Raw genomic sequence first — 19,753 nt, forward strand, 5'->3', positions numbered from 1 at the left:
GGGCATAGTGAAAAACTGCCTCAGTCTGGAAAAGTCTGCAGACAGTCTCAAATGTTTTTTGAAAGTCTTTAAATCTTGAGAACAGGTCTTTTTCATTAACTAATATGGTTGTAATGTACCCAGTCCCATAGCTCTTGGGAAGTCATTCATCCTTTCCCTTTCAAATGGTCACGAAGTAGGCATATTATGTCTGTGTGAAAGACGAAAAACATGCTTTTGGGAGGCAGAATGATTCATTTGATCAAACCAGCTTGACTGCTGCTTTTCACACTCACAGGCAACCCATACCACCCAGGGTGTGCAGCAACCTACGAGCACATCCACTCGTGTGCTGTGCTGGGGAAGAGTGGGCTCAGCCATTGGTGGCAGGAGCTGGAAGGACCAATACCCACTTCATTCCACCTCAGCAAGCAGGGAGATATTCTCACTGCTGTGAGAATATCTTATGAGAAAAAAACTTTTTTTTTTTTTTTTTTTTTTTTTTTTTTTTTAAGTTTATTTAAAGAAAAAAGAAACTCAAAGATGCTTGTGTTAAGAAGGAAATATCTTAAGGCTTCTTCTGGATGAGCTATATTTTTTTGTCTGAATTCCATCTAACAACCTTATGTCTTTGGTATTTGAAATCTCCTCTAGAGGAAAAGTTTGGGTCTTCTGAATCGTACTGTTGTGATACAGAAAACTTTGATGGTCTCTTGAGATTGAGTAAATTTATTAATAATGTAAGCTAAATGAAAGCCTAATGTGATTTTTTTTGTGTGTGCTTTGAACCGAAGTTGTTAACAAGTGCTAAAAACAAGTTAAAATGTAACACTTTGTTGCTCAGTTTTTCAAACGCCTCTTTCTTTTGCCTAAGAGCAGGAATGTCTGGCAAGAGATTAATTTGTATTGTTTTGTCAGATGACTGGTACTCTCCAATTTAGAGATTTATATCAAACTCTGAGGTCTGTATTGAGGTGTCTATGAACACACTGTATGTCTTTCCAAAACTCAAGTTCACAGAAATCCTACTAAATAAATTAAAAAAAAAAAAAAAGAAAGAAAAAGAAAAAAAAAAGCTGCAGATATTCACTGGTACTTCATGAAGGCTTTTGTCCTGCAGGCAAAAGATTATCATTATCGTCAATTTTAGGGCCCTTTATGGTATGGACTGTAGCTTCAAGATGGGAGAAGGTAAACTTTTCCTAAATCTCATCAGTGGGGTAAACCAATTTTTCAATGAAAGCCACAGCTAACATGATTTCAGCTTCAAGAGCCACCAAAACAGACACATTTCTGGGCCCAAAAGGTCTTTGAATTTAGATGTGTGATGTTTCATTTAACTCTCCTGAGCTCAGTCTGAAGAGTCTAAATGTTCCATGTCTCTACAATTTGGTGCAGGCTGAGTAATCATCAAGAAATAGCATCAAATTAGGGTCAAGTCTTCCCAGCACCGAAAGAGAAGAGATGAAATGAACAGTCTAAGATAAAACTGGTTGGGTCAAACATAGTTAACTTGACTTACTGGTGGAGATCTATTTTAAACTTAACAACTTCGTATTGTTGCAGGCATTGCACTATCAGACTGGTTAGCACCAGTTGCTCTCCCGGATATGCACTCCAGATTAACCAGGCATGAAGTAACAGCTCCTTAATATAGGTTTCTATTTTTGTTAGCAGGTGTAATCCTCACCAGGTAAAATTTCTCTTTCCTTCCCCTGATACATGCAAGGTTTTAATAACATCAGTTACTTTAAAACAGAGACAAAGCAGTTGAGAGTAGTCATCTGTGAGTGTTTTACACTGGTGCATAAAAGTATATGGAACCATGAATTTAGGTGCACTTGTTTTATTGCTTTTCCTTGACAATGCTGAAGTCTTTCCACTGCCTTTAAGTATATGATGTTTGTAAAGCGTGAGTTAAATCACCACTCAGCCAAAGATACCAGCTGTTGGAGAGTACTAGCTAGAGATGTACCTCTGCTTTGGTCTCCATTATCAACTTTTCTGTTCTTTTTTCATCCCCTTGTGGACTCAAAACCAGTTGAGAATGATTCAGAATATTCTGTCTTTGGTAGGAGACCCCAAATCATCTTTTTTTATGAAATCAAAAAAGCCAACACTAACGGAAACAAACAACTAAAACAAAATATGTCAGTTTTGGTAGTTGTTATAAAACAAGAAAGTCAATTACTCCCTGTTTTTTCAAAACAAGGATTTAATTAGGAGGGTGGTAAGGAAAAAGGACCATAAGCTTTTAGCTAGAAATACTCATATTTTATCCAGCTCCTGCAGCCTTGCCTCAGTAAGGCACCTTCTTGCCGGTATCAGGTCACCCTGCTCAGGGAATCTCATGCTCCTGGAAGGAGTCCCAAATACCAGAGCCCTAGCACTCCCCCAGCTTGGCTCTGTATCATACACACGCAGCAGCCCTAATGCAGCTGAGCTGGATGCTGGTCAACCCCAGTTCAGGGAGACCCAGTGGCTGGGCAAAATGAGTTTAACAGCTGATAGCATCCCTTTGTGCTGCCCACAAGGGAGGCTGGATTGGGTGAGCAAACAGATCTCAGTAATTAAGAAATCCTTTATTAACTCTAACGCCTGCTAGGAGAAGTAGGGGAGGCTGGAGAGACGGTGAAACTCCAAGTCAGGGAAGAACAATAGCCACTTAGGAACCCTTCATTATGCTGACAGCAGTGCCAGGAGGTCTCTGACTTACAGCTAGCTATACATTTGTCACAACGACTTGAAATCTAAGCTTGTTTATTGCATTGTTGTCTGCGATTGCTGTCAGATGTGTGGGTAACCCATTTGTGAATGGGCTGTCCAGTTTTGTGTTCCCACTTGTGTTAACACAGTGTGCATCTGGGAAGGAAGCATTTTATCTGCAGAACAGATACTTTAATAATAAAGGAAGGAAATTCAAAAATAGAGATAAGGAGGAATCACTTTTACATTAATCAGTTCTATTTGTAATTTCCTGGTGTTTCTAGATTCAAGACCTGTAGGACAAATATTTTGGCACCTGCAAGTGCCCTGTGCTCATCTTTGTGGCCCTTCTCTGAATCTGCTCCACATCTTCCTTGTGCTGAGGGCTCCAGGCCTGGACATAATACTCCAGATCTCCATGAGGGGCTTTAAAAGGGCAGAATAGAGGGGGAAAATCACCTCCCTAACTCTGCTGGCCACTGCACCAAAAGTGCAGCCCAGGATTCTGTTGGCCTTCAGGGCTGCAAGAACACATTGCTGGATAATGTCCAGCATTTTTGTCCATCGGACTTCCAAGTCCTTCTCCACAGGGTGGTTCTCAATGAGTTATTCTCCCAGTTTGTATACATATCTGGGATTGCCTTGACCCAAGTGCAACACCTTGCACTTGACCTTGTTAAACCTCACTAGATTCTCTTGTACCCACATTTCAAGCTTGTCCAGGTCCCTCTGGATGGCACCCTTTCCTTACATTGTGTAAACTGCATCATTCAGCTTGGTGTCATCTGCAGACTTGCTGAGGGTACACTCAATCCCACAATCTTGGTTGTTGATGAAGTTGTTGAAGAGCACAGGCCCCAAGACCAACCCCCAGAAGACACCATTCAACAACAGCCTCCACATAGGCTTGGAGAGACTGCCCACAGTCCTCTGTCTGTGATTATCCAACCAGTTCTTTAACAATTGAGTATTCCACCCTTCTAAACCATGTCTCCAATTCAGAGATAAAGATGTAATGTGGGGCCATGTATAAGACATTGCACAAGCCCAGGTAGGAAACATCTGTTGCCCTTCCTTTGTCCACCAAAATCCTCACTCCATCATAGAAAGCCACCAGATTGGTCTGGCATGATCTGTTGGCTGCCTTGGATCACCTTGCACATACCTTAACATAGCTTGCAGATTTGTCTTGGTGTTTCCAAATGTATCTAATAAAGCCATCCAAGACACTGTTTATACTAAGCACACTAGGATAATTTGAAATAGAAGAGTCATGTTCTCTCATACATTACATAAATGTAATAAATCTATGCATTATATAGTAATAGTTCCAGTACAGTTGCTTAATACAGTTGCATTCTTCTTATTATTATTTTTTATAGGGGAGCTTCTTGCTGATGGTCTGGATCTGATGAAGGACAGGAGAGCTCTTTCTGCACTGGTTCTGCCTATTCATAACACTGTTGTCAGGGCTGCCATAGATGTGACAACTGGAAATTCTCATTATCCTCTGGAATTTTGTGTCTTCCATTACTTCTGTGTAACCAATGGACCTAAGGACCTGGAATTCATTTGGCTTTTTGATTTATTTTTGAAAACTAGATTATAAATAGCACAGGTAAATTTGGGGAGGGTATTTTCCTATTTTCATGGGTGATTCAGGGCTAAATATCCAAAGAAAAAGGTGATGTTTTTTGTAATGTCTAGGGTGGACCATCATGTGATGAGTAAGCTGAGCCTCATAGAACACCTTTTCTGAACCTCCAACCAAAGTCATGAGGTTTGCTGACGACTGCCAGATCTAAGACACCAAAGCTGCTTATCTCAGGCTCAGGAAACCTGTTAGCACAGCCCTAAATGCCACTACTCCTTTTGTTTGTCTCCCTCAAATTCCTTTTTCTTTAGTGAGGGGCATGCTGAGCTGGCAAGTTGAGCGTGATTCTCAGATTCCCTGCAAAACTCCAATAGCTCTCCAATAGTACTCCAGCTACTCTGATCTCCAGTTACTCTGTACTATGATGAAGCATCTGTCTTACTTCAGAATTTATGTCTCCTTGTGCTTCAAAGAAAAGCTGAATCAGCAGATTTGCCCTCTCTTTTCTGCTTGTATATACTGTTGTAGGGGTGGTGGCTATACTGGCAAGCAGTGGAGTACCACAGGGTGGGGTTCTCCTGGGTCCCCTTGTAGCAAGCGTTTGGATATGCATTGTGCAAATACATGTTCAGAGACATAAAGAGCATAGTTCCAGCAGCTGAGCACTGACCTGAGCAAGAGGAGAGAAAATAGGCATGCTTTCCTGTCTCTTCTCCTCAGCTACTCGGGTGATACTGGGAGACAGAAATGAAACACAAATGCTCCCTTCCCAGTGAGCACCTGGAGAGTAATTCTAATTCTGGCCAATTTAATATTTAATCGTTCTACACAAAATGGGAAGCACCAACAGGAAAAGTTAGGAGAAACTTTTTAGGGGAAATGGCCTTAAGTTGCACCAGGGGAGGTTTAGGTTGGATATCAGGAAAAACTTCACAAAAATGGCTGTTAAGCCCTGCAATAGGCTCCCCAGGGAGGTGGTTGAGTCACCATCCCTGGATGTGTTTGAAAACTGTTTGGATGTGGTGCTCAGGGACATGATTTAGCAGAGGGCTGTTAGAGTTAGGGTAGTATGGTTAGGTTGCAGTTGGACTTGATGATCTTTAAAGTCTTTTCTTTTTCAACCTGAGCAATTCTATAATTCTATTCTAAGTTACAAGTGACCTTTCTTCCTGTTCACCTGGAAAATATGTTTTAGCCTGAAAGTGAGAGTTTTTCCCCGTGTCAAGTGAGGCACTCTCAGTCATCATGGGCAGTGCAAAAGGGTACCATCCAAGTTCCACACCCCAGTGGATACTTCACACAAGCCATCAGGTAAAGGCTGTGGAGTGAACTCCCCTCTTCCTGGATGCATGTGTCTGTCATTGTGCCTTGAAAAATTTTACAAAAAGGCCCTTTGGTTGCCCCCTTTGTGCCCCTTGAATTCGGTGGCTGCCCCATTCTTAAGTCTCTTGTACATTATATTCACATACATATTCTTATGTGAATGCTCCACCGTTGTCTTTAGGGGCTGTGGTGTGAAGCCCTTGGGAATGAAATGCTCCCCACCAGCCAGAGCACTTTGAAATATTCCATTTGGGTTACAAGAGCCTCTTGTCTCCAGATCAATTCATAATTCTGGAAGGAAAGGTATATAAATGACACCAAAAGTCATGGGAACACCTAAATACATGTTCAGAACAAGGCTCCGGAATTGCTGAAGTCATTTCTGAAAACAGGCCTTTGTGAATTTGCAGGCTAATATTACCAGCTCTTACACGGTCAGGATAGTTACTGGTGCAATGGCTGGGTTTTACAATGTTTGAGGAGAGGACTGGTTTTAAGTAACGTACTAACCCATCTTGAGACAATTAAAAATAGTACACTTACTGAATGGAAAACTTAGAAATCTACTGCCTCAAAGTATTTTGCTACCTAAGTAGCAGAATGATAGGACACATTGTTTACTTTTATGGACAATAAAGTAAAGCCTGTTCTCAGGTGCAATGCTCTTAAGTGGCTGCCAACTGCTAATGTGAGACTTTAGACTGATTTTATCCTTCTGACGTTCTATGGAACAAATATCCCCTAGATTGCAGATAAGGATCACTTCAGTATCAGTTTCAGTTTGACACAGTTGTTTCAAAATTCACCTTGGGTATATTTTTTCCCTTCTACTTTATCTAAAAAACTAATCTGCCTGGCTAATGAATTAAATAGGTTAAAGGAATCAACGGTCCTTATTTGCATTCATTCAAATTAATATACCTGTTTTATGGAATAAGAAGTTACAGCTCTGGTATTCCTTAGACATCTGGTGTAGAATGAGCATAATTCAATACATATATTCAGGTTTTCTTGTTATGAATTAACATACACTGAATAGAAGTATTTTTATGATTAAGAAGATTTATCATGTGAAAGTGATCTCCAGACTGGTAAAATGTTGCTATTGAAAGGGAGGATGATTGAATAGCTGAGGTCCTGCTGTTAGAAGGTCTGGGCTCAGGTCTCCCAAGTGTCTCCATGAATGACTCAGATCTACACAGCACTAGTGCTTCAGTTTCCCACTCATGAATTTTCTTTCTTACAGTAGTTTGGTGGAAATGAATACTGTACAAACTAAGGATGTCAGATCTTTCAGTTGTGAAATACAGTAAGAATAGGAGATCAATCCAAAAGAAAAAAAGGTCAAGTTCTTTTAAATGGGCTAAAGAAACGTAGTGGGAAAGCTGGAAGGACTGACCAGGCTTTTCTGTCAAGGTCCATCTAGTTTTTCCATGACATGCTAAGCTAGCTCCAGCTCTAATACAGCAGGCTATGAGGCCTGATTTGAAAGTGCACTGGGCTGTGCTCAAAACCGTGAAATCTCTAATCATTCTTGAGACCAGTGGAAAACTGCACTCCATTCCTCTGGAAATTATTGCGTGCATTTTAAGTATTGAAGTAACCTTTCTGACTGCAGGTTGCAGAGTGAAAATTCTCCTGCCTATTCCTGCAGTATTTACTGAGAAGAAAAATTCTTCGACTGCAATCCATGGAAATGCCAGTGCTGTATAGAGAAACCTGAACTACTTCTGCTGCTGGGCACAGAGAAACCAAGGATGCCAAGGAAGTTAACTGATGTAGACATGAATTAACACAGCCACACTGAGACAAAATGGTCTTATTTGCTGCCATTGCTAAATGGAAAACCACTTGGGAAGTTTAATTTAAATTCCTAGACAGTTATAAAATTGTGCAGGACTCATCAGATTAGCTGTGGCAATTTTCTATTGAAAATTACTTGATACAAGCCTCACAGTCATTGCACTAAGTATCTCCTCCTTCAAATGAATATCACCAACCACTAGCCAGTCCGCAGTGCCTGTCCCATTTCCATGCAAAACTGAATGGCTTTTATCACAGGGAGGAGAGCTGAGCTCTTCATTCTTTGACACAACAGAGACAAAGGGAATGGCATAAAGCTGCATCAGGGAAGAGTGGGGTGAGGGTGAGGGACAGATTCTGCAACAGAAGGTGGTGGGCACAGCCCTGAGCTGTTGAAGTTCAAGGAGCATTTGGACAATGTCCTCTGATATCTGGTTTGATTTTGGGCAGTCTTTTGTGGAGCCGGGAGTGGGATGGTCCTTGTGGGTCCCTTCCAACTCAGGATATTCTATGAGTCCACATCTGCAGGCACTGTAAGGGAGAACAGATGCCCATCAGATCTCTGAATGAAAGCACGGTTTCCTGGCCTCTTCAGAAATGAAGAGATGAACTTGGAGCAGGATTCAGGAATGAGGACTTATGACACCAATACAAGTTTAATCCATCATCAGTGTAACACACAGAGGCAGCAGAAGATTGTCTAGAACAGCACCTACTCCTGAAATGTCACCTTCATCTCCCTGTGGACATTGCTGCTTACCTGTATGGGAAAGGATTTTGAGCAAAGAATCACAAACAGGGAGAATTTTAAGATGTCTTTTTCAGGGCCATTCTGCTTTGTTGGCTGAGGTGGTTTTCCCCCAGAGTACCTTGTTTTCTCTATCTCTTTCAGCAATGCTGCGTTATTGCCAGCCTTGTGTAAGGCATTCAAATTCCCTCCATGGGGAAATGGATCAGCAGGATGGGTGGCTGCTGCTGAGGATCCCTTGTGCATCTGACCTCCTGTCAGTATTACTAACAATTGCCTAGAACTCAAGGTTTTCCAGTGCTGTTTGTTTATAGAAAAAAAATGAAATAAATGTAGAAGCAGAATGCAGAAGTGAGCTGAGCTCCATGAGTTTCCTTTTGGCTTTCTCTCTGCATAAGTCTTTAAATTTCTTCCTACTTAATGGATGAGGATTTGAGAACAAGGCTCCTTAAGCTCTTTTTGTCTCCGTAACAAGCTGTGGTTTTAGCTGGAGTCATTTTGGAGGTGTTGGAGAAGGAAGAGGGAACATTGGACTCTGGGGACTCATTTCCATAGGGCAATGCTATTGAGCTGCTTGATTTGTGCACACCATTGTGCCTGGGGATGAAAGCCAGGGAGGTGTTTGGAGATCTACCTACTCATCTTCACACAAAGTACTCATTTGTGTTTATAACTGCTCTGCACAGCTTTTTGGTGGATGTTGTGTTGTTACTCTGAAATATAGCTCTTTGTTCTCCTAAATGAGCAAGGGCTGTTAATACCATGCTGTGTTTCTGATGTCTTTTTGCTGGTCAGCACTCACTGCCCTTTTTTTTTTTTTTTTTTTCCCCAGCAGAAAGAGTAATAGAAGCAGTTATACCAGACCACTGCATCTTTACTTACCTAATGTTGCAGAGAGGCCAAATGAGATCTCTGGGTGTAAGAGCCCATTTTTCCTAATTGATTATTTACTGCTAAGTTATTCCAGTCAGTCTTTTCTCAGCAGTTGAGTGAAACTTGTGAACAGGATTTTGAGGAAACCAGGCTTTGCTGAGTGCAGGTGAAGAGGATATTTTTTCCAAGCTCTCTGAAAAATTAAGCAGGTGGCAAACTGTGGAGAAAAATGTGAATTAGCGCATTTATCCTTACAAAATGTCTTGTCCTAAGTACCTCAAAGCTTTTCAGAAACCTAGAAGTAGTACTGTGTACAGACACTCTTTCTTCTTCCCCTTAGAAGCAATAAGTGAATGAAAGGCCTTCTTAAAACAGTACGTAGTAATGCTGCAGTGAAGTGTACTCTTCTCTGGCTAACATTGAGATTTGTGTTAGCCTCAGATAACTGCCTACTACAAGCTCAGTGCAGTGTTGTTACAAATGCAGATGTTTTTGCTGAGCATGATACAGCACTTGTAGCTAGCATATGTAGTCAAAACACTGATGATATTTTCATCTTCACAGTATCCTTTAAAATGAAGGAATGCACAGATGCAGTACACAAAGAAATCCCCTGTTAAAATCCTTTCTTATTTGGGAAAAAAAAAGGCGAAGCTACTCAATTGCTGCTAGTTTTCTCTCAGTGAAACCCTTGTATTAATCTAGATGTTCCCAGGTTAATAGTGAAACCAGCTAGATATGCTGTCAAGGATCAACAAAAGATATGTGCCATTTCAGGACACAACGTCAAGTGTTTGGATTAGCCATGAGATTGGCTGCTAAGCAAAGTTCATCATACTAAATCTCCCACATGGCTTGCTGGGAAAAGGAATTCCCATAGGTTCCCTGTGGAAGAGATGATATAAGACCCTAAGTGACATGGCATTCAGCACTGACCACTGTTGATCATTTGGAGGACATTTTATGGCTCTGCAATGATAGCATTCTTAGAAGAAACCCTCTGGGACTTCAGATTGAAAGTCCCCCTGCAAGTATATGCTGCAAAGTTTAAATGGGGACCTGTTGTAAACAAATACTAAACATTTGTTTAAGGTAATTAATTGTTCTCAGAACAGTAGATTCTGAAAAAATACAGCTGTGTATAATTGCTACGGTTGTCTTCAGAAGAGAATTTACTATATATTAACCAAGGTGTTCTGTTAATGAGCAGCAAATTAATCAAAACATTCTTCTGATAACATGCTTGTTTTCAACTTACGTAAGCATCACTTTCTGCAAAGAATTTGCTAATGAGCTTCCTGCTGCACTACAAGTTATTCAACAGAGAAAAATGAGATGCAGAGAGGTAACTGTGTAAGGGTGTATTGCTTCTAATTCATCAGAGTTGTTCAAATGCGGTGCTCTGAGCAGCTCCAATGTGAAGCTGTCTTTTCCATACATAACAGATCTTCTTTATATAGTTTTATCCACTTCAGTTCTGTATTTTCCATGAGAATTATGATTTGAAACAACTCTTGTTTCTGCCGACCGTGTTTTGGTATCCATTATGGAGCAGTTTTTGAACATATGAACTGAATTACTTTCAGATGAAACAAAACTCCAGTTCTCCAGTAGCAAAACTAATGTGCTTCAGCCACAGTTCGTCTATGGGACAGAGTTGGAGCTGTTAGATTGGCCCCCATCGTTTCCAGCCTGGGATGGGTGCATTCTTGCGTTGGGTGCATTCTCTCTGCTAGGTTCTCATTGTTTACTCTGTAGATCTGCTCCTATTGATCTGTGCTAACTAGATAATGCAGCCATTTTTAGTCCTGATCCCAGGCTGAGTTCTTCAGACTGTGGCACGTGTTCTTTGTGAGTGCAAATGATCCAGACAGTGCAGCTGGATCCCAGCAGATCTGGAGAGAAGAAATGTACTTAACATGAAGAAAAAGCCTAAGCTAAGACTGGATATGGATATTATAATGCAATTAATGGACCAAGAAACTGAATAGAGGGATCATAATAGTAAAAGAACAAGGCTATTCTGTAACTGAGTTCTGTATTTACTTTCAGTATCAGTCTCGGTCAAAGATCTTTTCTGCTGAAATTGATAAAAATATTTCATGTGGCATCAGGATACAGCCAAGGACCACTGGAAAATGCACAGCCCCTCTAAAGTGCATCTACTGTTGTGTCCATAAATTCTGATGCACTCTTTATTGCCTTTGGGCATCTATATCTGTATGTTATGTTTATATGTGTCTGTATACTTATGTATAAGTGAAAGTGAAATCAGTATACATTTCAGTGGTAGTAGTATCATAATACTTTAGTAGAAATATCCCTGTGTATGTCTGTGTATGTCTTTGCAAGTAAAATTCTTCATACTCTCTGTAAAATAATCTCTGGCTAATACCACTTTGTCATGCTCTTACGTTCCTTAGGAAACAGCCTGGTTTTTCAAACTGCAGATTGAGCTGAAAAAAAAAAAGTGTCTCTTTATAAGTTAATTTTACTTCCAAGCCATCTCAGTAATGCTAATAATGAATTTCTGTCTCTCTACATATGATATTTCTGAGATGTCTATCACCAGGGTATCTAAATGTCATTATAAATTTAATGAACAGCTGCTGCCCATTAAAAGTAAGTGTAACTTCTATTGCTTAAATTAAACTAGTTTAAAGTAAAATGAGCATTTAGGTTAGGCAGGTGTTGCTGCTATTTATATCCAAAAGTCAAATTCTAGACTGAGGGTTAGTTTCAAAATTACACTTTTTCTGCCACTTATTTTGCCAGAAAATGTTTTGTGAGTTGATATTTTAACTGCAAAGACAATAAAAGAGGTTCCTACATCACTGTTCTGGATATCTCTAAAATTTGGGTATTTGTGCCAAAGGGTTGATCACGTTTTCTCACATGAGGAAATTTTAGCTTTTTCTTTCCATATTGTCAGTTGATTCTACTATGCTGAGGTTAATTGGACCATTAAATCGTGTTCTGCCATCCTATCTTTCCTTAAAGGACTTAATAAGATTGCCTGCTAAAATCCCTGTAACAAATCTTAGTTTTACCACCGCTGGTCTAAGAGCGAAGGAAAAGGATTGGAGCAGCTCCACAGCAGAATCAATTAGCATCTTCAATGCTTTTTTGAATACTCAATTATCAGAAGTCTCAGGGGAGTCCAGAAACCAGCTTGGCCACGGTGGGTATGCTGGGACAACTGTAACCTCTCTGCCAGGTAATTAATAGCAGCAAGGGCCAGCTTCAGTGCATCTAGGACTGCTCTTCACAAGCGACTGAGCAAGTCCAGCCCCCACTCATGGAGCAGTGCCCTGCAGAGGCAGAACAGCCCCCCTGCTGGCTGCCTCTAATTGTAGGAAATCTGTTCATTAAGGCATAGAAAATGGCCATAATTGAAGGGAACTAGAGAAGCATATCACGCATGCACAAATATTGATAGTATCTGCGAGTCAAGAGGAAATGGTGTTGTAAATAAGTCATTAACATGCTTCCTATTCACCACTGAGTATCTTGCATAGCACCACTTTAGGCATCCATTCCACCTCTCCTCAGCTTAGCTCTGCAAAGGGCAGCTCTGTGAAGGTCTCATTGCTTGTCCCAGGTCCTGAGAGCTTTTCTGACCCATCTGTGAGCTGCAGAACCTTAGTACGTATGGAACTGCTGAGGAGGCAGGTCTTTATGTCAGAATCCACTGAGCAATGCTTATCACCTCATGTCTGCTCATCCAAAGGGTTTCCTGCAGGGTTTCCTATCATACCATCCACAGACCCCTTTGTACTTATGACAACTTCCCTAATGCTAGTGGAGGACATGTTAGCCCGTGCCCACCCTAAGGGAGGTGCCCCTGCCCAGGTCTTGGGGCTCTGCTGGGGGGGTGGGGTGGGATGGGTCCAGGCTACCTAGCCTTGCCAGCTCCCTGTTGAGCCTCATGTCACCCATGGGGAGCCCCCGGGCCATTGGATGTTGCACTGCATGTCTATGAACTTTTCCAGGTTGATTCAGCACATAACTTAATTATTAGAAGCCTGAAAAGGCTTGGCATATCTGACTGAGCAGATCTGCAAACAAATTTCCTCTGAAATTTGAATGAAGAAAAGAGTCTAAGTTTTCCATCATCTGCCTACAGTGAGAGCCCACATGCATTTTTATTGAAACCTTGTCTAAGATAAGAATCAGAGGACAAGCAGAAGTCATATGGAAGAGCTCCTTTAGATCCCAACTGGCTGGGGCTATCCCAGATGGCAGCAGATCCAGCACAGCTGTCCTCCGTAGTTTCTCAAAGGAATAGATGCACATCAACTTCACCTCCTTATTCAGATGGGGAAATGCAATCCTCCCTTCTGACAGCACTGCAACCTCCCCCCATTTTCTCCTGCTCTAGGTATCGGGCTATCTCTGGCCTCATTAATACACTTACTCCTTTCTGCAGATCCTCTTTACATTTGACCTAATATATCCCGGTTTTATTTTGAGGAGACATAAATACACTGTGTTTCTTTATCAGCCTGGTGAATTGTTGCTTATGGGTAGCTTGTATGCCGTACTCCTCTAATATTATGGTCAACTAGGAAAACGTATTTTTATCCTTGTGAACTTCAAAGTTAGAATTTGCCATATCACAAGGGAGAGACGATGGCTCTGTGAGGCGGTGCCTGATATCTGACCACGGTGTAACAGAGCAGGTGCAGATCTTGGTAATGAGATTTGCAGAGGCCAGACTCAGCAGCCAGGATACTTCTCCAGCATTGCGTTGATCTTGTATTGTTGTGTTGATCTTGTATTGTTGTTCACCAGGTTGGAAAGATCCTCTCACAGAGCAAGTTATGTAAAACAGGAAAGAGTGCTTCTGTACACTGCAGCCTTTGTATCAGCTACTGTGATGATCTCACAGATTTTATTTTTAATTGCAAGTAATTCAGAAACAGCTGGGTTTGATTCATCCTTTACATGGACTTCAAATGAATAAAGGAAGTGATACAATAATTTGTGACAGCAGTCTGTGTATTTTAACCCCAGGCCTTGTCAGGCACCAAAGGACTAGAAACAGAAGTTGTTTTATTTACCACATTCAAACATCTATCCACAATCTGAGAGAAAAAAATCCAAATCTTTTACAATTCCCAAAGTCATGAAAATACGTGACTGCCTCAGAGTAAAAATGTTGAGGCACACTATTGCTGATGAATGAGAGACTTTGGTGCAAGACCAAGCCATGCTGAAGGGAGCCCACAGCTACTGTTGTGTGACCTGGAGCCTGGAACTTGGAGGTTTTGCTTAAGTGTGGGGAAGCTGAGGGAGTTAATCCAGAGTCTTTGGCACTCCTAAATCATCCCCGAGAAAAGCAGGAGGCCGTTATTCAAATGTCCTATTTAAGGCTTATTAGCCATTGTGTAAATGGGTCTTTTCTGGTGGTTTCCTATTTGTTACCTCTATTAGGAATGATGAGCTGCCTTCATTTGGCTGAATTCTGAATATGAAGACCATGAACTCTATTCCAGTTGCCACATGCAGCAGGACTGACATTTAAAATCATTGTATATATACAGTGCATACATATACAGCACATTTCAGTTCATTAGCCACACTGTGAAAAGTTTTGCTTCAATGGAAGCAGTCATGCAGGTGTATATCCTCTCCAGGCACTGTATTATTGTCAGCATGACCTTGGCAATGTTAATGCAGTGTCAAAGTGGCAGATCTCAGTGCCAACTGCAAAGCTACTGGAGATGTCAATAAAAAAAGATGGAAATTACAGTAGAAATGATAAGCAGCTCTGTTCACTCCTCTCCCTACTAAAGTACTCCCATGCTTCCAACTACCATTTGGTTTATTAATGGACAAGAGAGGAACAAAATTCTGTGCAAAACCACTTCCTCCATGAAGAACGGTTTGAGAAAAATACTTAATGGACACAGGTAATGTCATGGAGAGAACAACTGTTTTTTTTTTCTTCCTTGCAAAAAAGGACATGTTCCTAATGACAAGGAATTGATTATGAGCAAAATGCTAGTCAGAGAATCCCAGGAAACTCACAGAATGCTGTTTAATGATAACCTTGGAGTGCTGCAAATACATATTAGGCACTTCAGAGCGTTGAATACATTTTGCAGCCTCAGAATGTAATTGATTTTGTTTAACTTTAGAAATGTTTGAAAAATATCGTGGTAATTTTTTTCCTATTGCAGCGATGCACTGGTGTGAAATGCTAATCAATTCTGCATGATTTTTAATTAATAGTCTTCAGTCTGCAGAAGTGTTGTACATCAGGAGCGATTTTAGTTTGCACTCTTCTATTGTATTTGTCCTCCTGCAAGAAAACATATACAGTATAAGCCAGGAACATTGCTCAGTATGAGAATCTTGAATTTGAAAAGCAAAATGAGCACCATGGTTTTGTCAGGTGATTTGCAAACCTTCAATAAGGACTGTGGCATTGGGAAATTTGTATCTTAAGTTCAATCCGTTGTGCTTCCCGCTTCAAAAAAATTAAAAATTACAGAAGGTTTACCAAGCATAGGACCACTCCCTCTCCCCTCATCCTCCAAAAGTGCAAGTGGTGTGATAAAGAAGACATCAAGGGGAGCAAAAACTGTTACAACATCAGAATTCATCTTAAAAACATAATACGGTGAGCTGCGAGCACATGTGAATTGCTTCTTGTTGACTACATGAGGCATTGGAAAACCCTCTGACGCTCTGTTAGGGATATCAAGTTTTATCTTGAACATGTGTATTGCTGCGATTAGATTGTTTGCTTTTAAACTCGGAGGCATAGCATGCCCAGGCATTAGTAACAGTAGCATTAGAACTAGTTGTATTTTCAAGTCCCTGTAGCACTGTCAGCAGGAATCATTTTTCCGTGCTCCTTTATGAGACTTTGGACAATAAATAACCCACCAGTTTTCTGTTTGGAGCTATGTAACAGTGGCAACTGGAGGAGCAGTGAGTTCATTGGCAGTTCGGTTACACAGAAGGAACTGAAGCAATTGCGCTCCTCTGGAAAACTAACATTGGTGCAGCCTTTCAACAAGGACTGACACCTCCATGTGAGAAATTTGAGGAAGATGAGAGAGAGGAAAAAAGCAGAATAGACCTACATTTTTTCTCCCACTTGTAATGTATATGGACTTGCATGCATTAAACCTTCTGCTCCTCTATGAGAGGTCAATAGCCAGATCTTATTGGAAATATTAAAACTGCAAGACAATGCTTGGATTTTATGTAAGATGTTCATTCCCATGTAGATGAAGACCGACGTTTCAGACTCCATGATCACAGCTGACCCCAAAACTGACAGCCTCAACTGAGGCCCAAGCTGCAACCAAACCTCTTAGTTCGGGGACAGATATTTCCACATTGTGTTTGATGGTAAATTGCAGGTCCACCTGTACAGAGAGCTTATCCTTAATCTCCAAAGGATAAGCAAAAGATTTTGGTCTTCTCCATCACCTTTTCTTTTTGAGTTTTGCATTCACTTTAAAAAATGTACTTTGAAGAATTGAATGTTTTACATTTTCAGTTCTGCAAAGCTGTGGGATAATATGATGAACTGTCAACTACACGTTCGTGGAAACAGATCTTTACATCTTGATAACAGCTATGATACCCCAGCAAGTGTGTGGTGGGAGGGAGAAGCACAGTTCTTTCTAAATCAAATTTCTGATGAGGAGATGAGCTTGTGATCTAAGATGCGTACTTTTCGTATTCATGATGTAAATCTGACATGGCCCATTTATAATGGAAACTTGAGCAGGGAAACACACACCTTTGCTATGTGACTGTGCAGTTAGCTTCCCTCAAATGCCACCTTTCTTTCTTCATTCATACATTCATGAGCATCTCATGGTGACATGGAAAAGAATTATTCAGCATTGGTCATAAAAGGATAAGGGAAGTATTCCTCCTATTATGCTGGACAGATATGGTTGAGCAATTTTCAAATATAGTGGATTAAAATCAAATTGGTTCTCCTCACAATCTTTTGGAGGAGAGAGATGGGAAAGAAAAAAAAAAAACAACACCATGTGAGAAAGAATTCCCAGTTATTTAGCTGTCAGGGAGATACAGTTTGGCCTTGGCTTTCATGGCTTTGGTCCTCCATTGGCCAGCAGCTGTTGGAGCTTCCTGGGGTGTCTGCACTGTCAGAGGGTGTCAAGGAATGTCTCTGGAAGACAGCATAATAATAATGATAATCCACTAGTCTGATGTGCTAAAACTACCCCCAGTGCTGCCCAGGCTGAGTGGTGCTCTTCCAACTTGTCTCCAAGAGTATTGGTAGTAAATGAAAGCTGGGGACTGTTGTTGGTACATAATCTTAGATGCTTAGTGAGTTTAATGGCAAGGCCACAGGCTGTTAGTCCTGGAGAAAATGTTTAATGACAGTATAAATGTAGCTGTCTGGACAGCCAGGTTGGCCTCTTTCCCTATCAGGGTATGGGTTGAAAAGCTCTGAACAACATGTACTCTGTTCCTTGTGCAGTAAGCTCTGCTCCTACTGCTAAAGAAATAGCAGCTTATCACTTGGAACAGTTCTGTGGAGGATATTACAGGCGGTGAGCTCAGCTGGCCAGAGGGTACATGCAGATGAGACAGGGGGACTGCAGACCTGAGCCTAAGGGGATGATGGAAGAATTACTTCACAGAGGAATTAAGGCAAAAGCTGTTAGCAGAGAGGTCAGCAGGAGTCCAGAAGGAGGATGAAAATGCAGGGACAGCTGGCTTTGCTGAAGCACAAAAGTTCTGTGACCTGTTTGTTTTACATTACCTTATTTTCCACCAGATCTGGCTGATTAACTCATCTGTTGGGTCAGTTGTGTGACTCAGAGCCTGAGGAGAGCACGGGGAGGGCTGTACTGAGGAGCTTTCCCCAGAATTCTTAGCATGGGTGCACCTGTATCCTGGGCTGGATTACTTCAAACTAATTGAGAGGTATAGACAATACAGCCAGACCCTTGCTTTCAGTCTTTTCCTCTCAGGAAAGCACCCCTTCCCAGAGCTCATTTTCTGAACAAACCTTTTAAGGAAGCAGCCATGCGTATTCTGGAAGAGATGTATGAAACAGCAGAGTGAGACAGAATAGGAATCTCTGAGGCATGAAGTTCTCTTGGAAGAGGTAAACATCAGGTTCAGCATAATACATATCCCGGCACCAGCTGACAGCAAGCGTTGTTCAGATAAGACTTCAGAAAGCTGCTATATTATAATATTAAAAAAAAAAAATGAAGTGGCATCTCATCTTGGCCTTTTACACTGGTGTTTGCTGAACACTGAAGCTCCTTCTGAAGATTTAGAAAGTTAGGATGGCATTGCAAAGAGCTTCTCCTCCCAGATGTTCAGAATGCAAGTAGTGATGTAGCTAAAACTAGGTGTAGGTTGTGCGGGCAGTACTAGAAGAAAAAAGTGATGGGTTTGTGGTGACTGGGAATTACATTTGCACTGGGAGTTTTGTTTAGGATACTATGTATCATCAGCAGAATGCAAATTATAAAGAATACATCAGAAGCATGTGAATTTCTGAATACTTTTTATTTGGAACAAAAACATTGATACCACACAACAAATGGCAGAGAAAAAAATAAATAAAAAGAGAAAATAAGATTAAATTGCCCTTTTATGTTCCCAGTTCTCTTCTGAAGCCAAAACACGTGCAATCGTGATGGGTGGCAAGGAGAGACAAGGTGCTAGAGACTGAAATGTCTTATTATAGGATTTGTGAGTGAAATACTATAACCTTTCACAATCTACACACATGCACTCAGTGTGAAATAATTGTTACATCCTCAAAATAAATCAACACAAAGAGATATGGAAGCTGAGTACTCAGTTATTTATGCCCCTTCTAGATGTAAGATTTTGGGAGTTCAACAGCTGTTAGAAAAGATAACTCCTTCATTCCTTTTAATCTTCACAGTTAGAGCTGACTTATATCTCACCTTCTATACACAAAGTTTCATACTGCACTCCAAAGAAAGTTTGCAAGGTTTATGTAGGAAAACTGATGTGTCTGCCCACTCTGCTATCTCTTTTTAGAGAGAAAATCAGCTGCTGTGTTTACAGAGGAGTTACAGACACTGCAAGTAATAATAAGTGGACATTGGACATAACATCCAAAGTTAGGGTTAGCACTAACACCAGAAACATGATGTGGGAAGGGTAGGTGAGAGGGAGAGGGATTACATGTGCAGTGTAATGCAGTAACAGAAGCCATTCTGGACAGTGGTCAAAGCTGTACTCTTTCTTTTCCCAGGGAATGAATGTCTATTCATTTTCTATTTATTTATTCATTCATTTGATTATAGAAAAATCCTTAATTGTGATCACTGAATACTTTGGTTTTTTTTCAAGGCAAGAATGCACAGAAGAGAATTATTTTAAGTTCCTGCTCTTTGTTAATGTAATGTTTCTTCTTCAAGGAGCAACTTGGATACTAAACCTGTCAGTTTTTCTTTCTAACCTGCTAACTTAACAATAAAATATATAGCAGATTGCCAAATGCTTCATGAATTTTTGGGGGTTATGGTTAAAGCAAAAGATTTCTTGTGTCTGTCAGGTTTACATCAGTTTGACTCCCAGCCTGAAATACTGAGATTATGAGCAGTTTTCCAGGTCTGTATGACTGTCTCCCAAAACTGCTGCATAGCTGACCTGCTATGGTTTATGGGAATACAAAGCTTCTCAAAAGCACAGTGTAGTGAAAACCATGCTCTTGGACCTGGTGACTGAAATCT

Source organism: Tetrao urogallus, assembly GCF_951394365.1.
Source record: "Tetrao urogallus genome assembly, chromosome: 3".
Lineage (NCBI taxonomy): Eukaryota > Metazoa > Chordata > Aves > Galliformes > Phasianidae > Tetrao > Tetrao urogallus.